The sequence below is a fragment of the Notothenia coriiceps genome, unplaced genomic scaffold (assembly GCF_000735185.1).
Source record: "Notothenia coriiceps isolate Sejong01 unplaced genomic scaffold, NC01 NC01_scaffold00018512, whole genome shotgun sequence".
NCBI classification, from domain to species: domain Eukaryota; kingdom Metazoa; phylum Chordata; class Actinopteri; order Perciformes; family Nototheniidae; genus Notothenia; species Notothenia coriiceps.
The window spans coordinates 221,463-243,840 of record NW_011351213.1 but is presented as its reverse complement, the minus strand read 5'-3'; positions in this window follow the sequence as shown (position 1 = coordinate 243,840).

Genomic DNA, 22,378 nt, shown 5'->3' with positions numbered 1-22,378 from the left:
CCCACCCTGTCAAATTAATTAGTACCCATCATTAATTTGGTTCCAAAACTGGCTTTGACCTGCTAATCCAGCTCCACATTGGTATCAAATCAGCCGTGTATACCTGTCAGATAAATTCTCATATCCTGTCCCATTTCTTATTCAGGAAATCTGTCAGCCTTACCCCTTCTCCCCACAATGAAAACAATCAAGCAGGAAGGATTTGCGTTTGACAGTTATGACAAAGCAGAGGGGGGCTTGTTCAGTTTCAAGGTGGAATGACTGCACCCCCTAAAGGTCTTGGGAGGAATTTCACAGCAGCCTCAGTACACCTCCAACCCCCCCTCCACCTCCACCACCAAGTTCCCAGACAAGTCAAACAGAGAGGGAAAGGGAGAAGACAGAGGGGTGTTCGTGCCACCAACATCATCCTCTCCTCTCCACCACCCCACTCTCTTTGCCGGGGTGCTTATGATCAATTTTCCCCCAGATATGAGAAAGTTGCTCGCTCAGAGGAAGAAAGCAGTCAATCAATGCTACTGAAATAGCCCCACTCCATTAGCAGGCGGTAACGGGAGCTCTGCCCTTGCTTAGGGGACTTTGGCTCAGGTGGCTCCAGTCCCCGAGTCTCTCTCTCTCCTGTCTTTGACTTACTAACTCTCTCCCCACTCCGCCCGAACTTAAACCAGATCCAGACACTTTTACAGATATTATGGCATATCTTCCAACAGCTCCCTCATTTCCGCCTCTGTATATCCTCCTACCTCAACACCCGCCGCAACAGTGCACCTTGTGTCATTTTAAAAGCCTGTTTGCTCCCCCCATCTAAACATTCTTGTCTTTGTCTTGCCAAGTCAGCCAGGCAGTCGGTCAGTCAGCCAGTGCCCTGTTTGCCTGCCTGGCCCTGCTGTCTGTCTCTAAAGACCTCTAATTGTATTAAAAGTACTCCCCTCTGCCGGCCCTTACACCCCGATCTTTGTGTCGCCGAAAGCCGATACCTCAAAGCTCCTTTTGTTTTATAAGGGGAAAATCGTTAGGGAGTGGACCCCGGGATCTCCACCTGGCGTGCATGCCTCTCTCAACTGCAGATTATTACAAGGAACATCTGCTCGGGGGTCACCAGCAGTGTCAGTTGGCATAGAAAGATAGGCAGCATGGATCATCTTCACTTAAGCCCTGCATCCTCCCCCGTTTGAAGTGTACAGCGCCAATGGTTTCATTCGGAGGAGGAAAAGAGAAAAAAAAAAAGGAAAAGTTTGAATATGTCAGAAAAAGTCATACAGGATGAGATGAATTATTTGGGTTAGGGTTCAGGTTTAGGGTTGGATTAGGGTTAATCCTGTATTGTGGATTGGTAGCAGGAGTGAAGAACACACAACATCCAGAGGAATTAAAGAAAGAATTGGGTATCATTGAAGCTGTATAAGCACTATCACTAGGGAGTAGTGTAAATGTGGGAAAATCTGGTCGCTTTACAGACTGTGAAACGTTCCTTTTATTTCCTCTTTATGCCACCGTATTATCAAATAGAAGTGATGGAGGGTAATACGCCATATTAATGTCTAAGGTGTGCAGACTCTCTGACATCTAGCAGTCTCATATTCAATGCTGTCTTACATCAGGCACATACACCCCACCTTCATTCCCCACTCCACCCCCACCTCTTCTGTCCTGTCCTAACCCAAACTCAGCTGGGCGGCACAGAGATCGTAGCTGTGTGTAACGCTGTGTCAGGTGCTATTAGAGGCTGTTAGGTGGCAGCCTCCATCACTCTCTGCCTCTCCGTGTCCACTCCAGGGGTGAGGCAGTGCAATTGCCTTACATACACGCGCACCACGGTGCAGTGACAGGAAGGCCTGATTGGCAGTGACACGACCATGTTGCAGAGGGATGGTACAGAAAGAGATGGAGCGAGAAAGAGGGGGGACCCAGGTGGTGTCGGAGCAGCTCCACAGGGTGTTACTCTATCCAGCAGGACCTCAAGAGCTGATGGGAGAATCCATGTGTGTGTGCGTGTGTGTGTATACCAGGTACTAGCATGGCCACATCCCCAGGTGCTCTGTTGGGACATATTAAATATACTGTACAATGACAGAGATGGACCTGGATGAGACTGGATGGACTGGTTGGGGAAAAGCTGGTGTAAAACATGTGACAGAGAGAAGGATGTACTTGTCTGCTATGGTAAAAATCTCCAGACAACTTGTCGATTATTAATTATCATAGAACAAAGGCTCTTATTGAGGCCTTATGCAAATATTTTTGACAGCGAATTTAATAACCATAGGAGATTATACTTACTATGTATACATATTTAGATTACATTGTAGAAATGTCAACCTCTTATGCATTAAACAAATATATAATGATAGTGATAGCGTTAGGCGAAAGACCATAATCTCATAGTGTGTTCCATTAAATCCAAAAACTCTTAAGATTCAAGTGGATTCTTTACATGGAGCTGCTAACTGCTGTGAAGAATGCTACAGTAGAATAAACAGCCATCTGCATGACAGAAACCAGCGCTCTGTGCTTTGTGATGAAGAGAAATGAAAGGTTCAAGAGAGAAGTGAGCATTAGGCCCCCCTGTGGGGCTGCCCTTGTCTTGCCTGATCCAATGTGTTGAAAAGTGACGGCAGCTCTCTGGCAAGACGTCTCTCGTTTGTTTCAGCTGTTGCTCTGCTTTCTTATTGCCTCCATCTGCTCCCCGTCTCCACCTTGAACTTCCCACAATATTATTAAACAAAAATGGCTATTGATTTCCTTGGTCATTTGATACCTCCATACCATGGCTCATACAGAATATGACCTCCTGTGTATTTGCGTTCACCCTTTTGATTATGTAATTGCCCAAAATGCTACTTTACTACTAAAAGGTCCACTAAAACGGAATCACCTATGTCATGAATATTTGCAAGCTGTGATTCAGGCTTCTGCAATAAAATGCAGGCTATATTCCAGATTAACTACTAAGAGGTTAAAATACTCCCACTGGTGTCATTTATTGGACTTTAATTGATTAAAGGGTATAATGTTGAGAGTTATAGGTGCAGCATTTCTAACGCCATGCAGAAACATATATTCAACATTCGAGATAGCTACAAACATTATAAGCACTGGAACATGCATCTTAATGTGCCATCATAATGGTTTGTAAAGAAAAGTTCCTTTTGACTGTCTTTTCAGCGTTTACTTTTTATTTAGGCTTTTGCATGTGAACTGTAAAATTCAACAGAAAATGAGTCTTACCACCATGTTATACATTATAGAATGTTGCTTGTTGAGGCATATGTTTTTTGCCTCCCTTTTTATTTTTTCCCCCCCTTAAACTGCACAAAACCTAACACTGCTTCACCAGTAAGTCTAATAGCTTCCACAGACATTGTGTATTGTATTGCATGTTTCTCAGGTCACCAACAAATAGGATCCATCACACAATAATACCTATACAAGTAATTGCCTTTCTTCAGGCTATAAGGCCCCGAGGTCCTCTTGTCCACCGAAAGCTTTGCTCATAAACTCCTGATTCTAAAATTTGATATTGTGGAGGCCCCGCTATTGTTGTTCCTACCAGAGCCTGGCTGATACTATGTTAGCGCCGGGGCTAAATCTCATGTTCTTCACATTGTAACTCATAACTCGGTTAGCTGTTCAAAAACACAAGATGTTTTCACAACGCTCAGAGGGAAATTACTCATGTACCAACACTGATAGAATTATGACATGATCAACTTGTGAACCCGTTTCACAAATAGACAGCAATTATTATACTACAGTAGTTCTACCATAATTGACCTCTCACCCAACAACATTCTCTACCACATATCTACCTCAAATAATAAAGAAACAAAACAAACTGGCTTTGGGCCATCAACAAACACTTTTCTGTGGCCCACTTGGTGCAAACAAATAAAGTAAAAACAAGAAATGTCCCAACCACAAATAATGAACTCCAACAAACAATAAATACAATGTTACGGTAATGCTCTGTGTAATTTTTAGAATCAGACAGTGTGGTTTGTCATTTCTTATTTGATTGAGTCTCGGTAAACAACATTACGACCTTAGCTTATGTTGCTTTGTTGCCTTTGGCAATCTGCCAAATGCAGCCAACAAATCAGGGCTTATTTCATAAATGCATTTGCCCAGCCTATTGCATCGGACAGAGGAAGATCAGATTTATTCAGGTATATGTGTACCACTCACTCACTACAGATGGCCAAACAATATCAGTAATGTCATCACTTACATTGTGACACTACTTGTCACTATGCACAATTCTTTCCCAGAATTGTTAAGTATTTCTTGTTTTCTGTAGAAAACCATGTTGATATTAATGAAAGCATTTTGACTCAGAATGGGCATATTTCCTTCTTAATATATACAACTCAAAATCTCCAAATGGTCATTACACCTAGTAGAAATGTGTTTACATGTCTAGTCTTCTTTGAAAGGGACAGACGTTATTAGCGTTTGTTTGTCCCTTTGCCTTGAACATCCCAGCAAATGACAAGGGAGTTCATTTCCTAGCATCTTTGAGCTGAACATGAAAGAACCTTCTGGTAATTAGTATATAGTGATTAATGATTGTCAGTATCATAGCTTCTTTTGCTTTAATCAAATAAGTGCGGACACACACATATACCCTGCATATTGGGAGCTATTCCCATTAGAGCATGGTTTTGTAGATTCTGAAATGTCTATGTGTATTGGATTCTAAAGCATAACAAGGTTTTGCTAAATTAATGAGTACATGGCGCATATTTACCCTTTTATCTAAAGCAGGGTTGTGTAATATTGAGGCCATATGCTGTCCTCTCTCTTGTACAAGCATATTTACAATCATAAAAAAGGCTTAGTTAGGTCAGGTTTAGTCAATCTTAAAGGCAGTGATGCAAAACCCCAAACAGGATAAAAAGGGATTGTTGATTCACACAAATCAAAATGATTATTAAAAATGTTATCTGCCTAGAAGCATTGCTTATATATATTCAAAGACTTTCAATCAAGCACCATGTGCCAATTAAGAAGAGGTAAACAGATCCATCCTGGCCAGAACACACACGCAAACACACACAATGCATGCACCCGAAAATCATTGCTAATTATTTCAAGCAGAACTCTGATCAATCCTTCATAACATAACATCATTCCCCATGTAGGTTCTCAGCTACAATCTGATTCTGGTAATCTTTTTATGGCTCTCATGCCGTTAGCTTCTCTATCGGCTTTATGGATTTGACTGCACTGAAAAATAAAGAATTGTATCATAGCCCATCTGATTAGATTGACAAAATATTCAATAAAACGCTTGTTAAAAGTAATCTAATAAGAAGCCATGCAATGTTACCCAATGATCCAAACTAGCCTTATTGTTGAGTCTGCATTCGCTGTAGGATTGAATTATATTTGAACTGGACATAGTTTTTGAACTTCCAAAAGAAAATGAATCCATTCCTTCCTTTTCATGAGATTTTTATAAGACAAGAGTAGGTAGGGGTATTAACACCTCTTGAAAATGTGCGCTTCTGCACATTTATGAACCCCGGAGCTTCCCCCAGCCTGGATTTCTCGGAGGTGAAAGGTTCCAAATCCCTCTTTAGATGGGTTGATCTTCTCAGGCCCATTATGCCCCTTCACTGTGACAGACTGGAAGCGGAGAGGCAGGCAGGGCAGAACAAAGATAAAGGAGGAATTAAAGAGGAAACCCGAACTCAACTTCAGCATTTGTATAACTTACCCTATCTTACACCTGAGCATTAGGACAATTCAGTTTGTATTCCCTCCTTAATGCCTTGTTTCCCATCGCCCTTCAAACTGCTGCGCTAAAGCCCTTCGCTAAAATATCAGCAAATTATTCTGGGACTGCAGACAAAAGTTTTTGTAGAACTGGAGAACTGACAATTCTTCATTCTTATAATCCCTGTAGAGACTGATTCAGACACTTTTGTAGATCCGCTTTTGTTAAATAAAAGATGAATTCAATGTAAGAAATAATTACTTTTACTAAAGAAAGATTTTAGAAGATGTGCAACATTTATAATAAAAACTTCTATCTTAAAAACAGTATATTATTATTTCAAAACGTACATGAAGTTTAAATTCTCACTGGGATTTTGGAACAATAATGTTATATCGCTTAAAACCGCGATAAGACTTTGAAATGATGCTGCTTTTAATGCCTGTTACAGCAGTCCTGTACATCTCTTTTTCATTGGTTAAGAATTGTCGTCTTTTATCATGTATCAAACTCAGAAGTTGGGTGTTGATGATGATGTTGTTGAGGCACTACAGAAGAGAACAATGACCAACAAGAAAATAATCTTTAGTTTACAGTTTAACTGGATTATGGCAGCACTGCCCTGTCCACTTTTCTAGTATATGACAAAGAGTGTATCTCATGACAGTAATCTGACGTGGTTGAGGGCAACGACTAAGTCCCCGTAGAGAAAGCTGAGATTGACTGTTGAGGCACGTGGGACACTTCTCATCCCCCGAAGCAGTTGATCACAACACAAATGACAAATAATTGACTGGATGATGGATGATGAGATTAGATTTATGGGTTTAAACAAGGTCAAACATCGCACTCCCACCTGCTAAACCACAACACAGCTCCAAACGATGGAATCAGAATTATGGTTATGTGAATGATAATTCTCCGATTACGGCCTTGGGAAGGTTGTTAAGGACTGTGTGATATCCAATAGGTGTTGGGTTTACCAGCTGAGCCCAGTGGGTCAAAATACAAGGTCAGAGGAACAAGAAGAGGGATCCATTTACTGATACTGGGGTTGGGGTAAAGGAAGTGGTTAGGTATCTTTGTCTATTTAATGGCTGTGTCTGTTTTTTTATTCAACAATATCACTGAGAAAACCTTAGATAATTTGACTGTGTTCCTGGTTTTTTATTTAGTATAGCAAATGTAACACAACACTGCAAAATTATTTATCTATTTACCTATATATCCTATTTCAATATCTTGCATATAGACTCTTTTTGTATTACTATTTACTATATACTTGCACTATATTTGTTCTGTTTATCTGTGTTTTGTGTTGCTCTGTTGGAGAAGCCTGTGACACAAGATTTCCATCGGCATAACTACACTGTAGCTATGTTCGTATGACTAAATAAAGAACCTTCTGCAGGTCTCCCTTGAAGAAGAGATCTGTGATCTCAAGGGACCAATCTCGTTAAATAAAGGTTTGAAATTAACCTTGAACCTATATCAACCATAATACAAAATGCAGCTGTACATTTTACATTTCCTCAACAGTAGAATTTGGATATACAAGGATATGGGACATTTATGAGGTATCCAGCAGGTCATACCGACACCAGACACCTGCAATGTCACACACTAGTATAACTCTCCATTCTTTCTTTATTCATCCTCAATAACTTAAAAAATACAGTTTACTTTTATTATAAAATACTAGCATTTGAAGAAGAATCCTCCCGCAACCCCTTTATTGTAGATAGTGTACAATATGACCTTGCATACAGCTATTATTCCATATTGTGGGCAAATTATGATTACAAGTGTGAGGTCTAGCCAAATGTTCTTCTTGATTTTGCTTTTTAAAATGTGAACCAATATCCATTTCATTTATTTATAAAGGCAATTTTCACTGTGATATAAAACCTTCACTTAAAATGTGCAGTGTTTACCATAAACGCCCTTTCTCTGATTAGATCAATCATTTGGTCATGAACTCTACACTCAACTCACACAATGAAGGCCAACCTCTCTTATATGAGTTTTTTTTTTTTGACGAAATGGAGCTTGCATTGCTGTTTACTTTGCCGTTAACTCATGAAGAATAAATTACCCACTTTAGAGGGTTCCAAGTTCACTACCGGTGTGAGAGAAGCAGGAGAAGTTTACTATTTATAGAAGGTAAGTGGTTAACTTTTATAAACACTTTGGTAGTTTTTGCACAGTTGGTCTCCTTCATCCTCCATGGCTCGAGGACAAGGGAGCTGTTAACTATTGAGAGCCAATAAAATTGTTATTGCTGCTATCTTTAACATGCTGTGAATGAGGCAAGCCTTAAACAAACTACAAACTGCAGCGGAAGAATGATTAACTCTTGTTTTTATAATGCTCACTGAGTAAAGCAGCCAACCGTTTTTTTCCGAATGGTTGAATTTTATTTAAGATACATACATTTCCTAAACCCTTGCCAATATATCTACTGTCAGCCCCAAATGAGATGTATTATTGTGCTATTTTCTTTTCTCTGCTAACTGATTTGATATAAAGCATTGCTTGATCCTCAATTGGAATTAAATAATGAAACATTTGTTTATTAACAAAATAAAGACTTAAAGCCATGGTTCAGTGCACAGCAAAAACAAAACAGTATTGCTTTTCAAACAAAGTACCCAATACCTTATTGTCGGTAAAAGTAAGACTTTACGATGGCAGAGCTTTAGATCCTAGGATGTCTGAAATCACCCGAATAAGTATTACATTGACGTTATGAGCCTATAGTGTATGTACATGCAGAAATACTGTATAACGTTTTGCATTTTAATGGCACAATATGTACCCATTCTAGCCAAACATGTATTTGCTGATGTTAAAAATGTACCAAAAATACCATGTTCCATAAACAGGAGGAAGCTAAAAAAAAAGAGCAATGCATCTAATAGAGTAACAGCAATCAGTCCATATGGTTAACTATATGTTATGTTTATGAGTAGCCAGTGAAGGAATACTTTACTGTAGACAGGTCATTACTTAAGTAGCCAGTGCACACACTTTGCTTTTGGACAATAATTTATCTAAGATCAAAATAAATCAATGCATATTTAGAGAACATATGTTACTAGATTTGGACAAGCTGCAAAGCCCAGCTCCATTAATAAATTGAGAAATGTGAGGATTCATTACCGTATGGATTTCGGGAGCACATCCATGCAAATGACAAAGAAATGCAAATGCATAGGCATCATCAAGCAGAGTGCTCAAAATAGATTGCCACGACATAATCACAGGGCCCACCACAAACATTTCCACTGGACTATGCTGGTCTATCAATTCAAAAATCATAATGTCCAATGTCTTAAACGTGGGCATACATTATGTCAGAGAATATCTATTTGATTTAGTTGTTGATCTACGTAGAGCTACAGAGGTAAGGAGTACCCGCTTTCTCTGACAAATGGTATTTTAACTTCTAAGTGAAGATCTGAAATTGCTCTCCTTAATTGCCCTTTAAGACTGCAGCACCAATTATTAATCAATGGGTGTCAAGGGAACCAGGCCCACCCTGTATTTAAAGCAATAAATTGCTGAATTATATTCATATTTATTCTAAGTAGGTCTTCATTGTAATTGGCATGTTATTAGGCTGAGGGCTTTTAGTCTGTATCAAAGTAATTCAATTAAAAAAGTGAAATATAGATCTGTCTGGGATAAACAAACAAGCCAGCTGTAATATGACAGAAATGCAGCGAACGGTCTGGTTAAGTAGCTCATTATTTTTGCCCTTCCTTGAGGAAAATAGCTGCTTCAGGAGTACAGGGCCGGTTTCCATTGTAGCAGCCGGGGACTATGGAAGCACCTCATCAATCCACTTATCCCTGTTCCGTTGGTTGGATAATCTGAGTGTCTGACACTAATGGTGAGGTTGCCTCACGACTGAGAAAATATACAGAGGAGCCAGCTGAAACCCCTCCTCAGTTCTCCTCAGTCTTTCCTTCTCGCACACACACACACACACACACACACACACACACACACACACATACGCACACACACACACACACACACACGCACACGCACACATGCTAAGGCACACACACACGCAACAACACACACACATACACACGCACGCATGCTAAGACACTCACACGCACCAACACACACATACACACGCACACACACATGCTAAGGCACACACACGCACCAACACACACACACACACACACACACACACACACACACACACACACACACACACACACACACACACACACACACACACACACACACACACACACACACACGTACGTACTACGTACAGACAAACATGTAGCGCATACTCCGTCCCTCCCTCTCTTTTCCAATGTTCAGTCAAGAGGGTAATCCTAAGCTCCTTTACTTATCTCAGGGAGGAATTTCCAGCATTAGTCATGATAAGACACAGGTCCTCACTGATAAAGCGAAGGAAAAGCTCTCCAAAGCTAACTAAGGAGGAGACACTTACGGAATGCAGTTTCTGCAAGAAGCCTGCAGGATTTAGTCGAAACACTATTGTCTTTTGTGATTTAAAGGACACCACAAGTCCTTGATGACTATTTCTACTAAGGCAAATATCAGTGCATTGGTACTGTGGTGTTATAAAATTGATGTTTATTATTTTGAAATACCATTATTCCAAAAAAGGCAGCAGTATGTCTGTACTGTCTATCTCCCGACAGTATGGGTGGAATCAAGATGGACGGAAACAACTCCTAGTTTTGATGATTTAATCAAATCTAAATAGGTTGTTAACCTTAGAAAAAAAAGGACAACAACAATACAACAATTAGGATCACACATATCCCATACACATTAAATCACATTCAGTACAATAATCACACTTACTAGTGGCCTCTCCTGATTCCTCAATCTCAATGATGTTAATTTATGTTCCCCTCTATTTATAACACATCAATAAACCCCACGAATCTCCACCCAGATTTAAAGTGACACTCACATAAACTGAACCCCATTAATTGAACCCTCATACACCCAGCACAAACCATGAGTTTACAGCACAATGTCTGTAAGATTGCAGCTCTAGTACATCATGTCCTAGTAAAACTACCATCACAGCTCTTTCACTAAGTTAATCGTAATGTTGGCTTGCTCTTAGATTTACCTGTGTGACTTCCATTACACAGAGCACTCAGAAATCATAATTAAAATGCAAAAGGCAAAAGGCAAAGATGAGCCTCCTTTTGCTGAGACAGTGGCGCCAATGCTTGTAGGAAAGGGCTATATGTTATGTTTTGCTACATATTGTTTGGGGGGCTTTGCGGTCAAAGTGATTTAAGCCTTTGGAGAGCGCTTGGCTCATGTGAGGGTGGAGCGGTGCTATGGGAGGAGGGGTGGTTGGGGGTAAAGATTTATCATTTCTATGAACTTTTTACAAGCGTCATACCTTATCCAGAAACAACAACAAAGGTATTTAACCTGTTCCTTGTCAAGGTCTGCCTGGAAAAGCTCCATTCTTCTTCAGGGAGTATGCAGACATTTGTTTATTTTCAACTTTGGCTAATTGACCAAACTATCTTTATGATTTTCCAGTTGCAGCAGTATAAGTATATGTCTAAAAAGAACATTCTACCTCACAGAAACAGCATCTGACGGATGGCGTGGGTTCATACGGAGGTTATGGCCTATACGAGCGTGGAGAAACTAAAACAGTGGGCCAACAAACCCCCCCGCCTACACCTTGAATCCTGCGTTAAAGAAAGCAGCTCTGTCACATTAATCTTGGAAGCAAACTTGCAAAGCAATTTGTTGAAGGTCAGCAGAATATGTGATAAAAGTGTAGTCTTGTTAAGCATCCATCACAGGCTGATTCGGATTTTGAGCAAAGATGTAGTGACAAAAATACACAATGGGTTCAAGGTAATGGGTTTAGGCAGGGATATTGGTTTGGGTAATACAGTTAATAGGTCCTTGGATCTGGGGGCTCTTTTAGGCAGATATGAGAAGCATCACCGGCTGTCATATTCTCCGATGAGAGAATGCATTAGAGCAAACTCTATTTAGTAAAAGACAATTCAATTAGGGACTATTCAGAGACCCGGGATTATTTCCCTACGGGCATCAGCTCAGTCGAGGCAATATTCAGATTTCATTGTGTTTTCAAAGTGGAGAAATGTCAACGGCTGGCTCCTGCCGTGGTCGTGGGGCCTGTATGGACATTTATATTTCAACGGTCAAACAAATGAAGACAGAATTTTCTCAATACACCCCTAATGTACAGTAGCAATATGTTATGGATTGAGTGGGTGCATTTATCTTATGACACATAGGCTTTATGGCTTGGTTTGTGTTTATCTATGTGGTACAGAGAGTATTCCTTTTTTAGGAATAAAAATACCATGGCATCTTATAATGAACTAAATGCAAGTTAAATATGTCCTGTGTATCAAATAGTAAATTAAAATAGTATTTACATTGTATTGTAACATTTTGCTAAATTTTACAATACTATGTTATCAGCCGATATGTAGTGTGTATATATGATATTGTAACATTGAGCAAAATGCATACTATATTATATTAACATTTCAAAATGGACATATTTCCATGTATATAATGTACATTCTCAAAATGTACAGCACATGACAAGCTGGGATTTTCTATACATCAAACGAATACCATGTGTGACCATATAGTAAATGATATACTGTAGCCTTCATAATACATGATAGTATATTTCTATGTCATACACATATGTTGCACATATCGTATATGTCAGTGAATGGACTATATACTTAAACATTCTACGATGTCAGTACATTGAGGCATATGTCTACACTGTACACACATGTGTTACACATATCATCAGACGTCGAGACTACACCTGTCTCTACATGAAACCGGAGACCTGCGCCAGCATCCAGGGGCTATGCAGAACACCGACAATGCAGCTGGGTCACAGATAGTCATAAATCCAACCTCCTAAGGATATTACAGAAGAAACTGAGATGCCAGCAAATCAATTCACAGTTTGGTAGTGGGCTCATAAAGTGTCTTTACTAGCTCTTCCAAATCCAATCAGCATGAGTCTTATGTAAACAGACACGTACAGTATTTCATGCAAAGGTACTTCCTGCAGATGACATTGCAACAGGGATGTGTCACATAAACAAGTAGGCGATTATTTAACATTAGCAAATGTTAATCTAATGGTTTCATTGTGTGGTTTGAAAGTCTGCTGTTTTGACAGTTGCTAACTTTATTTTGACCAAATACTGACTGCTCTGAGGAAGCACTGGAGACTCAACAACTTCTCGGAAAACATAAAACTTCACAGTGTCTGCGCAATTAATGAAGCGCTTCAAGAGTTCTTCCTTGAGCGAGGTAAGGGCAGACGATTTAACCAGTGGAAAGAAAGCAAGAGAGATGTCTCAGTGGATTAATTTGTCGTAGTCGCAACGGTGTTATTACCGGGAACAGTTCCAGGATTTCAATTTCACCATGAGGCCGCGTTGATAAAGTGCTCAGAGCTTGGGACATGAATCTACCCGTTCAACAGAAGTTGGGCAGATTTTAACTGTGTACATTAGATATCTCCTCTGCAGACATATTGAATGACGAAAGACATGACATGATAGTGGCAGGCTACCAAGATTTATTCTGAAATCCAACCATATCACATAACTGCTTTGAGAACAGTAAACTTAGTTCCTGACATTCACATTTAATCCACCACTGAATCATGTGCTTCCTGCGGCTCTGTCTCATACACTCAATATGCTATGAAAGCATTTTGACACCAGGTCAAATAAAAAATATATTCTTTTTCAATATTATACACATGCAAGCTTAATCATTATCAGCACACTGGTGACCGCCCGTCTGTGAGGTGTATGATGTTAAAATATGCTGGCACTTCTATTCTTTAACTCTCAATGACAGAAGGGCAACGAAGAGCAAATGTCCATATTCACATGTAGAACAAAGGAGCTTGATATCAGCACAATGCTTAGGCCAGTATTTCCACCGACGCTCGTCTCAGCGGGGTTAGCATTTTGCCTCCGACTGATTGGCTGGTCACTGCCCTTCTCACTGACTGTGTGGACATTAACTTGTCAGAAGGGAGGACAAAAACAACTTTGACAATGTCCTTTCTTTTTCCACTTGCCACACAGATCTTGCTTGGCTGAGGCAAAGTTTGACTGAAGCTTTTGTGGGGGGGAGTTGGGGAGAGAGACACACACAAAGTGAAAAGAGAGAGGGAATAGGAGAGAAGAAGGGGGGAAAGGGGACACAACAGCGACCATATGTTCAATGTGACCCTCATTATTCTCAATTAGGGCAGCCATCCATGGAATGGTCTTGCTGATAACAGCCCATAACACCTTCAGTAGAATGGAGCACAATCTTCCAGTTGCACGATGGACGAGCAGGGTGGCAAGCGGGCGTGTGCATCTACACGTCTGTCTCTGTGTGTGTGTGTGTGTGTGTGTGTGTGTGTGTGTGTGTGTGTGTGTGTGTGTGTGTGTGTGTGTGTGTGTGTGTTCCCCTAAGTAACACCTTTTGTAAACGTATGTCGTAGCCTGCATCTTTGTGCGTGTCTATGTATATGAGAGTTTCTGTCAGTCTTTGATTCTGTGTGTGTATTTGTGTATGTGTGAGAGACCTGTGGCGACGTGGGGCGGGTGGGCAAGCAAGCAGGCTTTGCCAGCTTCTGGAAGGCTTACGGGGGGTGTGCAGGGCCACAGCCCAGCTCCCTGGGATGTCTGGATAGATGAGTTGATGTTGAGAAATGGGGTCACATTGAGCATATGATGTAAATGCTAACCTTATGCCTAACTGTTAATGACATTAGGAATTTGGCAGAGCAATTTCTAATTTCCACTCATATAACAAGAACAATATTTTGACCGGGTTGGGGGGAAGTTGGTCGGGGAGGGACGCATATGGGTCCAATGTCTTTGTTCTGTGTCCCTAACACTGTCATTCTCTGCAGTCATCATTAGTGCAATGCTTGGTTGAAGGTGACCCGCGCAAGAAACAAGTGAGTAGATTCAGAGAGAAGTTAGAGAGCTCTCCTTTTTATAGACTACTCTTGTTTCTGTTTATAAATATAAAAAATACTTTATTCATTTGTGAAAGTGCATAACTTACATATTTAGTCATAACCAGAAGTGCATTTCTTGCAATAAATTCTCACAAAACTGCATCTTATAAATAATATGAATGTTCTTTTATGTTTACACTCAAAGTAAATGAACTTTCTGGTTAAATGAATGAGTCTCGTACCGTAGTCATTTGTGACTATTTCCCGCTGGCTTGCTTCCCAAGCTCTTACTGTAACCCAAGGAAGCAGTGACATCACCCTCATTCCTTCTTTCACTGAATTCAAAATGGCCCAGGTGATTAAATTCCCTATAAAGAGACGGGAGGCAGCGCAAGGCCGCGGCATTGAGCGGGCTCATTGATTAAAACCAAACGAGAGCCCTCAGCGTACTGCAGGGGCGGCAGCAGCACTACTCACAGTAACTGGTACACATCATTTGTCTTTGATCTCATCCTCCTCTGAGTATTGTCTCCATCAGCCCGCTTCTCTGAGACAGCTGGTGCGCATACACGGCACTCCTCAGCTTCAGTGATAGAAAGCTGAGGTATCACGACTCCTCTTCAAGAGTTGGGTCATCGCATATAAGAAGACTGCGGCTTCATATCAATTATCTGAAACCAGTTCATCTTTTGATCAGGGTTTAAAGTATACTTTAGGTCATAGTTGTTCCTGTTTTTAATGCTAACACAAGTTTGTTATTTAGAGATTGTATTGATATAATATGCAAGCTACGGCATGTGCGTTTTATAATTAAAATACAAGATAAGGAAGAGATGTTCACAAAGGGTGGTCTAAATCATTCAAATTGTTTATTTCCATCTACTATTTCGGAAAATAAATAACTTGACCACCTACAAAGCCCCTAAGAAGATGTAGTGCTTGCTTTGTGTAACACATCACACTGGATGAGTCTGGTTTCCTAAGATGTAGTCAAATAAGCACAATGTCATGAAAAGCAAATACATGATGGGTTAATTATGCAGTTGGGTGGGGTAGCCCTGACTCTCAGTTCACTCAGTTCACTCGCTGTCCAACTTTGAAGTTTCCACTGGTAGTTAGGGTTTTTCTCGTTAAAATATTTCCTAAACTTAAAATAAACCACACATTGTTGCAGTTGCCCAAAGTTACACATGATTTGACCTAACCATAGCTATAACCATAGTATAAAACCCAGCCATACTGTAGCACAGCTGTTAGCGTAACTAAAGTTAGTTAAAAAATGTATCTGTTTCACATGTGTTCAAATCGGAACAAAACACATTTATTAGCATTGTCAAGGAAGTCTAACTTGCGTCTAATCCATGAGTCTGTGCACTGTGTTATTGCAGAAAGTAAAAAAAAAACACCATACACACAAACAAAATCAACCTCCTCCTCTTGTGTACACCTAAAACAGAACAAGCCCATACAAGTTTGAAATTGATGAGAGCGCCACTACAAGTTCATGACTTTGACCTCCAGGGTATTTGATCCCTTGACACAGAGTTTATTTTTCTAAAGCTACAGCTTGATATTCCAGCACTTAATTTAAGAGTGCAGTTAAATCACAGAAGCCATAATATGTCAGGCGATCCCACGACTGGGGGTAAAAAGAGAGTGAAAACGGGGAGGGGGAGGGAGGGAAAACAGTAAGTAATGAAAAAGCTATGATTGCTTTTCTGTCCCTCCAAATGACAGTTAGCACCTCAATGACCTGCTCGGGGCAGGGCCATCTAGAAATGACACGCTAAGGCACAACGTCATCTAACAGGGTAGTTACAAAAATCAATACAAAACCCATTTCAAAGATGCTCAGCGAGCGTGTGTGAGACTGTGTGTGTGACAGAGAGGTAGAGAGAAAGACCTGCTGTTATGTTCATTTATTGAGTAGGCCTAAGGGGCAGAAAACAAACTTTTCTGATATACACATTACCTGGCAAGCAAAGGAATTCTGAAGGCTAAGCAATAACTGCATTCCCAGTCTATTACTTAAGTCATGAAGAGCCCCCTCCATAGAAGAGGGTTTTTCATTGCATGTCAAGTATGGCTTGATCCTAAAGTCGCTGCCCGCAGCCCTCTTCATTGTCACACTTTTAACTAAACTAGGTAGTGGCCACTAGAAGAAGAATGACTCTTTGTCCGCTGGGGAATCGATATGCAGTCTCTCTGACATTCACAGAGAACACATGTAAACCAGCCAGGCCGCCCGTACGACTATCTTGTCTTGTTGGGATACCGGCAAACATCATCATATATTATCCCCTTTGATTTGTTGTCAATACCCAATCACGGCAAAGAGGTGCAGATCTAGCGGAGCACAAAGACACTAAAGAGTGTAAAACAGACAAATGGGCAGGGGGGACATCAATCCGAAGGGCACGTCAGCCTGGCCCCTGATGAAATAGGGTGCTGTGTCGACTGCTGAAATTTATAGATAGTAACATGTGAAAGTGCTCACTCCTCACAGCCCCGAGAGAGGTCAATAGCCTGATGCCTCTGTCCAAATGGGGTTCTCATTAAGCCCGAACTTTCAACAAGATTTTTTCTCTTTTTTTTCCACAAACAGAAACATTAGAAGGAAACCTGGTTGTTTGTTGTTTCAAACCAAATTACCTTCACTTACAAAAGATGGATAACTAAGAGAAATTGTAGATGTCTTAAAACACTTGGTGTTTAAAACTCCCATATTTATTTTCTGCTTTCTCTTTAAATATGCTGTCTTCATTGTCCCCTCTGCATTAAACCTTACCATATACCCTATTAGAATGATGTCAGTCATAGTGTTTTGACAACGCTGTGTGAAAACCGTGCTGTGAAGTGCTGTGAAGCCGTGGGACTCATTTGCAACACTTGAAAGAATCTTGGTTCAGCACAGTTTGGAAATCCCACTCGTCGAAAATTTGGAAAAGACACACACTACAGCAGGTGATTGAGAGGTAGGATTTTGGGTCAGCGGGGTGCTGGATTCGACAACGATATTCCTTTGGAAACACAATCAAATAGAGCTTTTACTTTGTGTCAGCTACATTTCCTGTGAGAAGCACCGGTGCTCCAGAGATCCGATCAGTGTTTCATCAGCACCGGTGCTATACTACGTGGTTCCAGTAAATTACATACAATATGAAAGGGCTCGGCTCAGGCTGATGGATCTCAAACAATCTAACAGAAAACACTGGTACATCGTCCTGTTGCATACGCACACATATATGCACACTGAAACTAAATTTAATGTTGTCACTTCCTTCAAAGCCGTCAATGTCAAGAGAGACCACTGGCAATTCAAAGTAATCGGGAAGCCAGGTAACAAAAATAAATTTGGGGCTTGACACGCTGTTGGAAAAGAATAGCAATCAGCACATTTAATGCATTTCTGATGTATATTTAAGGCTCTGACACTAGGCCACAGATGTACATGTGTTGGGTTTCTATTTTGCAAAAGATATGGTTGGTGATAACCTATTATAGGACATAGTCAGCTTCCCCTCTGCCTCAGCCTCGAGTAGGAAAAATTCCATCATTTGCTCTATCCAGGAGATGTAATATCGAAACAAATTATGGCTGGAATTGAAAAGTCACAAGCTTATTCCGTCTTGATCAAACCTCTGCCAAGAGGCTAAGTGCAGAACTGGAGATACCCCCAAAATGCTTTTTATTGCATTATCATCATTGACATCTACGGAACTTCCAGTTCCTTCCAGCTTCAGTAGTGGATATAAAAATATATATTTATAAATCTGTAATCCTACACTGGAAACAAAAAACAAAAAATGGCCTTATGCGTGTTGTTTAATTGTATGACTGTCCTTGTTTTGTAACACAAGTATAATCATAATTGCATACATTAGGTTTAGATGTTTGCACGGTAGGACTAAGTGGATATGAATGACAGAGTTTTTTAACACAAAGACTACAGTCAGGGATTCTGATCAATGCAACTGTACCTACCACCTCTACTATCAGTCAATGTTTAGGTGTCTGAAGTCAGACCCAACAAGAAAACAAGCCATTAATGTGACCTCGCTGCACAAACAAATCTTATTTGGTGGGACATCGTTTGTAAGATGTAATGATCACATCTCAAAGTACATAACGTTTGATTGGAAGGCAGGAGTTTGTTCCGGCGGCAGCAATAATAAAATAAGTCTCATCTTGGGTTTTATGGTGTAGCATATTGAACCATCTGAGTGCTGCCTTGCTCTACGGTGGCCTGCAGGCACTTATTCCTTTCAACAGTGATCAGTCCTGACACGATAGGTCTGCTGAGACCCAGATAAAGATTTCTATTATCATATCAAATCACACAGCAGTGCTCTCATTATAATTGACACATCTTGAACAGTGAATAAAGAATGCTCTACATAATGCATAATTAGAAAGTTTCCTGATTTTCTTTTTGCATATGGTAGTGCATGATAAGCGCTGATGTTAGAGAGCAAAGCCTTGGTGGGACATCAAAAGATCTCATAGAAGTTAGGAGATTATGGTTGGGTACAGTGACCTCCTGACCCGGCTGGATCCCTGTAGATGGCTGAGCCGCGGAGAAACCGGGGCCCGAGAACGGAGGGGCCGATTCCCCCGTCCTTGCAGAGACCTCGTTAACGACTTAGAAGACCCATCAATATTTAACAACTCTATGATTGAAATTTGAAATTCATCTCCTCAATGTTAAATCACAAAGGAAAAGGAGCGAGAGAAAAGAGGGGGGAGAGAGAGCGAGTCATTTTTTATCAGAGAGCTATTTTAAATAAAGACTGTGATTTAGTGAGGCCACACCAAGTCAATTAGGGGCAGAATATCTGAGCTCTGTTTAAGTAGTTACTGAATCACCATATTGGATCTGACTGTCTAACAATTGCTCTGATATGAAAACATACTATTCCCCCGGTGGGGAGGGGGGGGGCAGGGGAGATTCTCTACAACTCGTGTCATCATACCTCTTCCTCCCTCCATCTCTCTGCTCATCTTCCTTTATTCCTGCCATCTACTTTTCTTTTATGTATTTCTCAACCCTCCGTGCCCTTTCCTGTTCATTCGACAGACTTGAGTCAGAGAGCAAGCGATAGCTTTACTATTTTATGAAGGTGTGAGGTTTCTTGGCGGTGCCAGAGTTTTCCGTGTCCGACAAAGTCCACTAGCTCGTGAGGGGGTGCCTTGAGAATGTAGTCACACGTTCAAAATAGAACATGCTTTTGAAATATAAATCTGAGGCCAAATATGCCTAATTTGATCTAATTAGAAATAAAATGGTAAATTTGGAGTTTATATTTGAAATCAAGAAAGATTGTGAAATATATATCAATATATAATATGAGGTAAGGACATCTTATTACATTCTTTAGTTCATCTACAATTACTCCCATTTAGCTAAAGTCTTCTTTTTAAATTATACACACACACAGATTATATTTCCTTATATATACCAGAACCATAGAGTGGGTTCAGGCAAAGTACACATACATCTTAGACTACACGAAGAGGCATACAATAGAGTATGTGTCCTTAATTCTGAAATTGCCTTCCTCTCCATTTGTGTTCTTTAGTCATGTGGTTTCTTAGGGTTAAACACAGCAGTAGCAAAACCAAAAGAAATCACTTCCTGATGTGGCACAGTCATCTTCCTCTGTGTATCAAAGACACATTTTGTGGAAGCACCCCTGCCAGCATCCCATCCCTCCCCAGCCGTGTGTGGCTTTTGGTTCATTGGAGGTCAGGACGATCATTCACCCCAAGGCCTGAGGGCGCCCATATACTCTCCCCTTTATGACCACATAAAGAAAGCCAAGTGCTCAGGCGTGCCTGATTAGCTGCCCTAATATGCTATTTGTGACTAATTTCAGAGGCGCTAAGTCACAGGTGACGGTCCCAGGCTGTAAATCTAACTCGGCCAACCTTTGAGGGTGCGTGTGTGTGTGTGTTCGCTCCCCCAGGATGCACTAGTCAGTCCTGTGGTGCATATGCAAAGGCCATTTAGGTGAAAGGCAGGGCATAAAAGTAATGGATTGTAGATGAAGCCATCTCAAGCTGACAAGTCAACATGTGCTTATGTGTGCGTGTGTGTGTGTGTGCGTGCGTGCGTGTGTGTGTGTGTGGGGGTGTGTGTGTGTGTGTGTGTGTGTGTGTGTGTGTGTGTGTGTGTGTGTGCATGCCAGAGTCCTGCATCGGGTCGGGTATCCGCGGGTACCCGACGGGTGACCCGCAAAAAAGGTGATTTGCGGGTGGTATTTTTTCAAACGCTTTTATCCGGGTTCGGTTCTGGGTAAAACAAAGATGATGCGGGTCGGGTTGCGGGTGTTGCATAATAAATATATTTAAATAATAATAATTTAGTTTAATGTTTAAATCCTCAGACCTCTCCCCCGCGGGACCGAGCATAATCATAACTTCTGCAGCGCATCTATCTGCTGCTGANTGTGTGTGTGTGTGTGTGTGTGTGTGTGTGTGTGTGTTTGTGCGTGTGTTTAAAAATGCCCCGGACTAGATTAGTTTTGTTTTAGCACAATCATTACTCTTTGCCTCTGGCGCTGATACACTTTTACAGCTGACATTTGGTGGTGTTACATTTGTACATTTTATGTGCTTTACTGATTGACTAGTTCACACGATGCAAATCACAACAGTTGAAGATAGTTAATGAGTGTCTTTTGACTTTATCGGAGTGGAACAAACTGTTTTACACAAAGACCAAGGGATTTTTGACCTTGTCCTACCTTTGTTGTTTCATGTTTTTAATTTTTTTTAACATAACATTATTTCACAAAGAGAACATTTTGTTATACTCTATGTACGTACAATAAAGTAATGGCATAACAAATTAAAGGGATGACTGTTTTATTTTGAAATTAGTGAAACAGTGAAATGTTGATATTTGTAAGTGTGTATTTATGCAGAGAATTAACATGAAAAAAATAAGTTAACAAACCTTCCCCTCTGTGTTGCTTTGTCCATCCTTTACTTCCTCATAATGTGTCAACAGTTCCCTGTTTGAGCTGTTTTCCTATTATCCCCCTGACCGCTGCTTTTCTGACCCCTCGGTCGAGTTTTGACAGGATAAGGGAGGAGAGGTGAGACGAGCAAAGCAATGCTGTTGAATTGCTTATAGTGTGTGTTTCTGTTTGTGTGAAGGAAATAGAGAGCGCACTGCGTGTGTGTGTGTTTGTTTAAGGAGGAGAGAGAGGGACAGTGACAATATGTGTGTGTGTGTGTGTGTGTGTGTGTGTGTGTGTGTGTGTGTGTGTGTGTGTGTGTGTGTGTGTGTGTGTGTGTGTGTGCGTGTATGTCTGTGCATGTGCGTGCGTGCTCCGGTGACCTCTGTGCAGGCTGTGCTGTGTCCTCCAAGCTGACAGAGTCCTCTCCTTCAGCTCCTCAGTGTTTAACACCCAGGGTCTGTTCCCAAATGGGCAGCCTCAAAATATCCCCTGCTTAATACACACGCACGCACACACACACATTTTTCAGCAGTATGAGGGCTCCACCCTGCACGATAACAATGCTCCAGAGAGGTGGAAGCCATGGTTGGGGTGTGGGGCTGAGCTACACTCACCTCAAAGCCATATAACCAAAAGGTTAACAGTTCTGCCAGATGTGGGGCCACCACCAGTAAG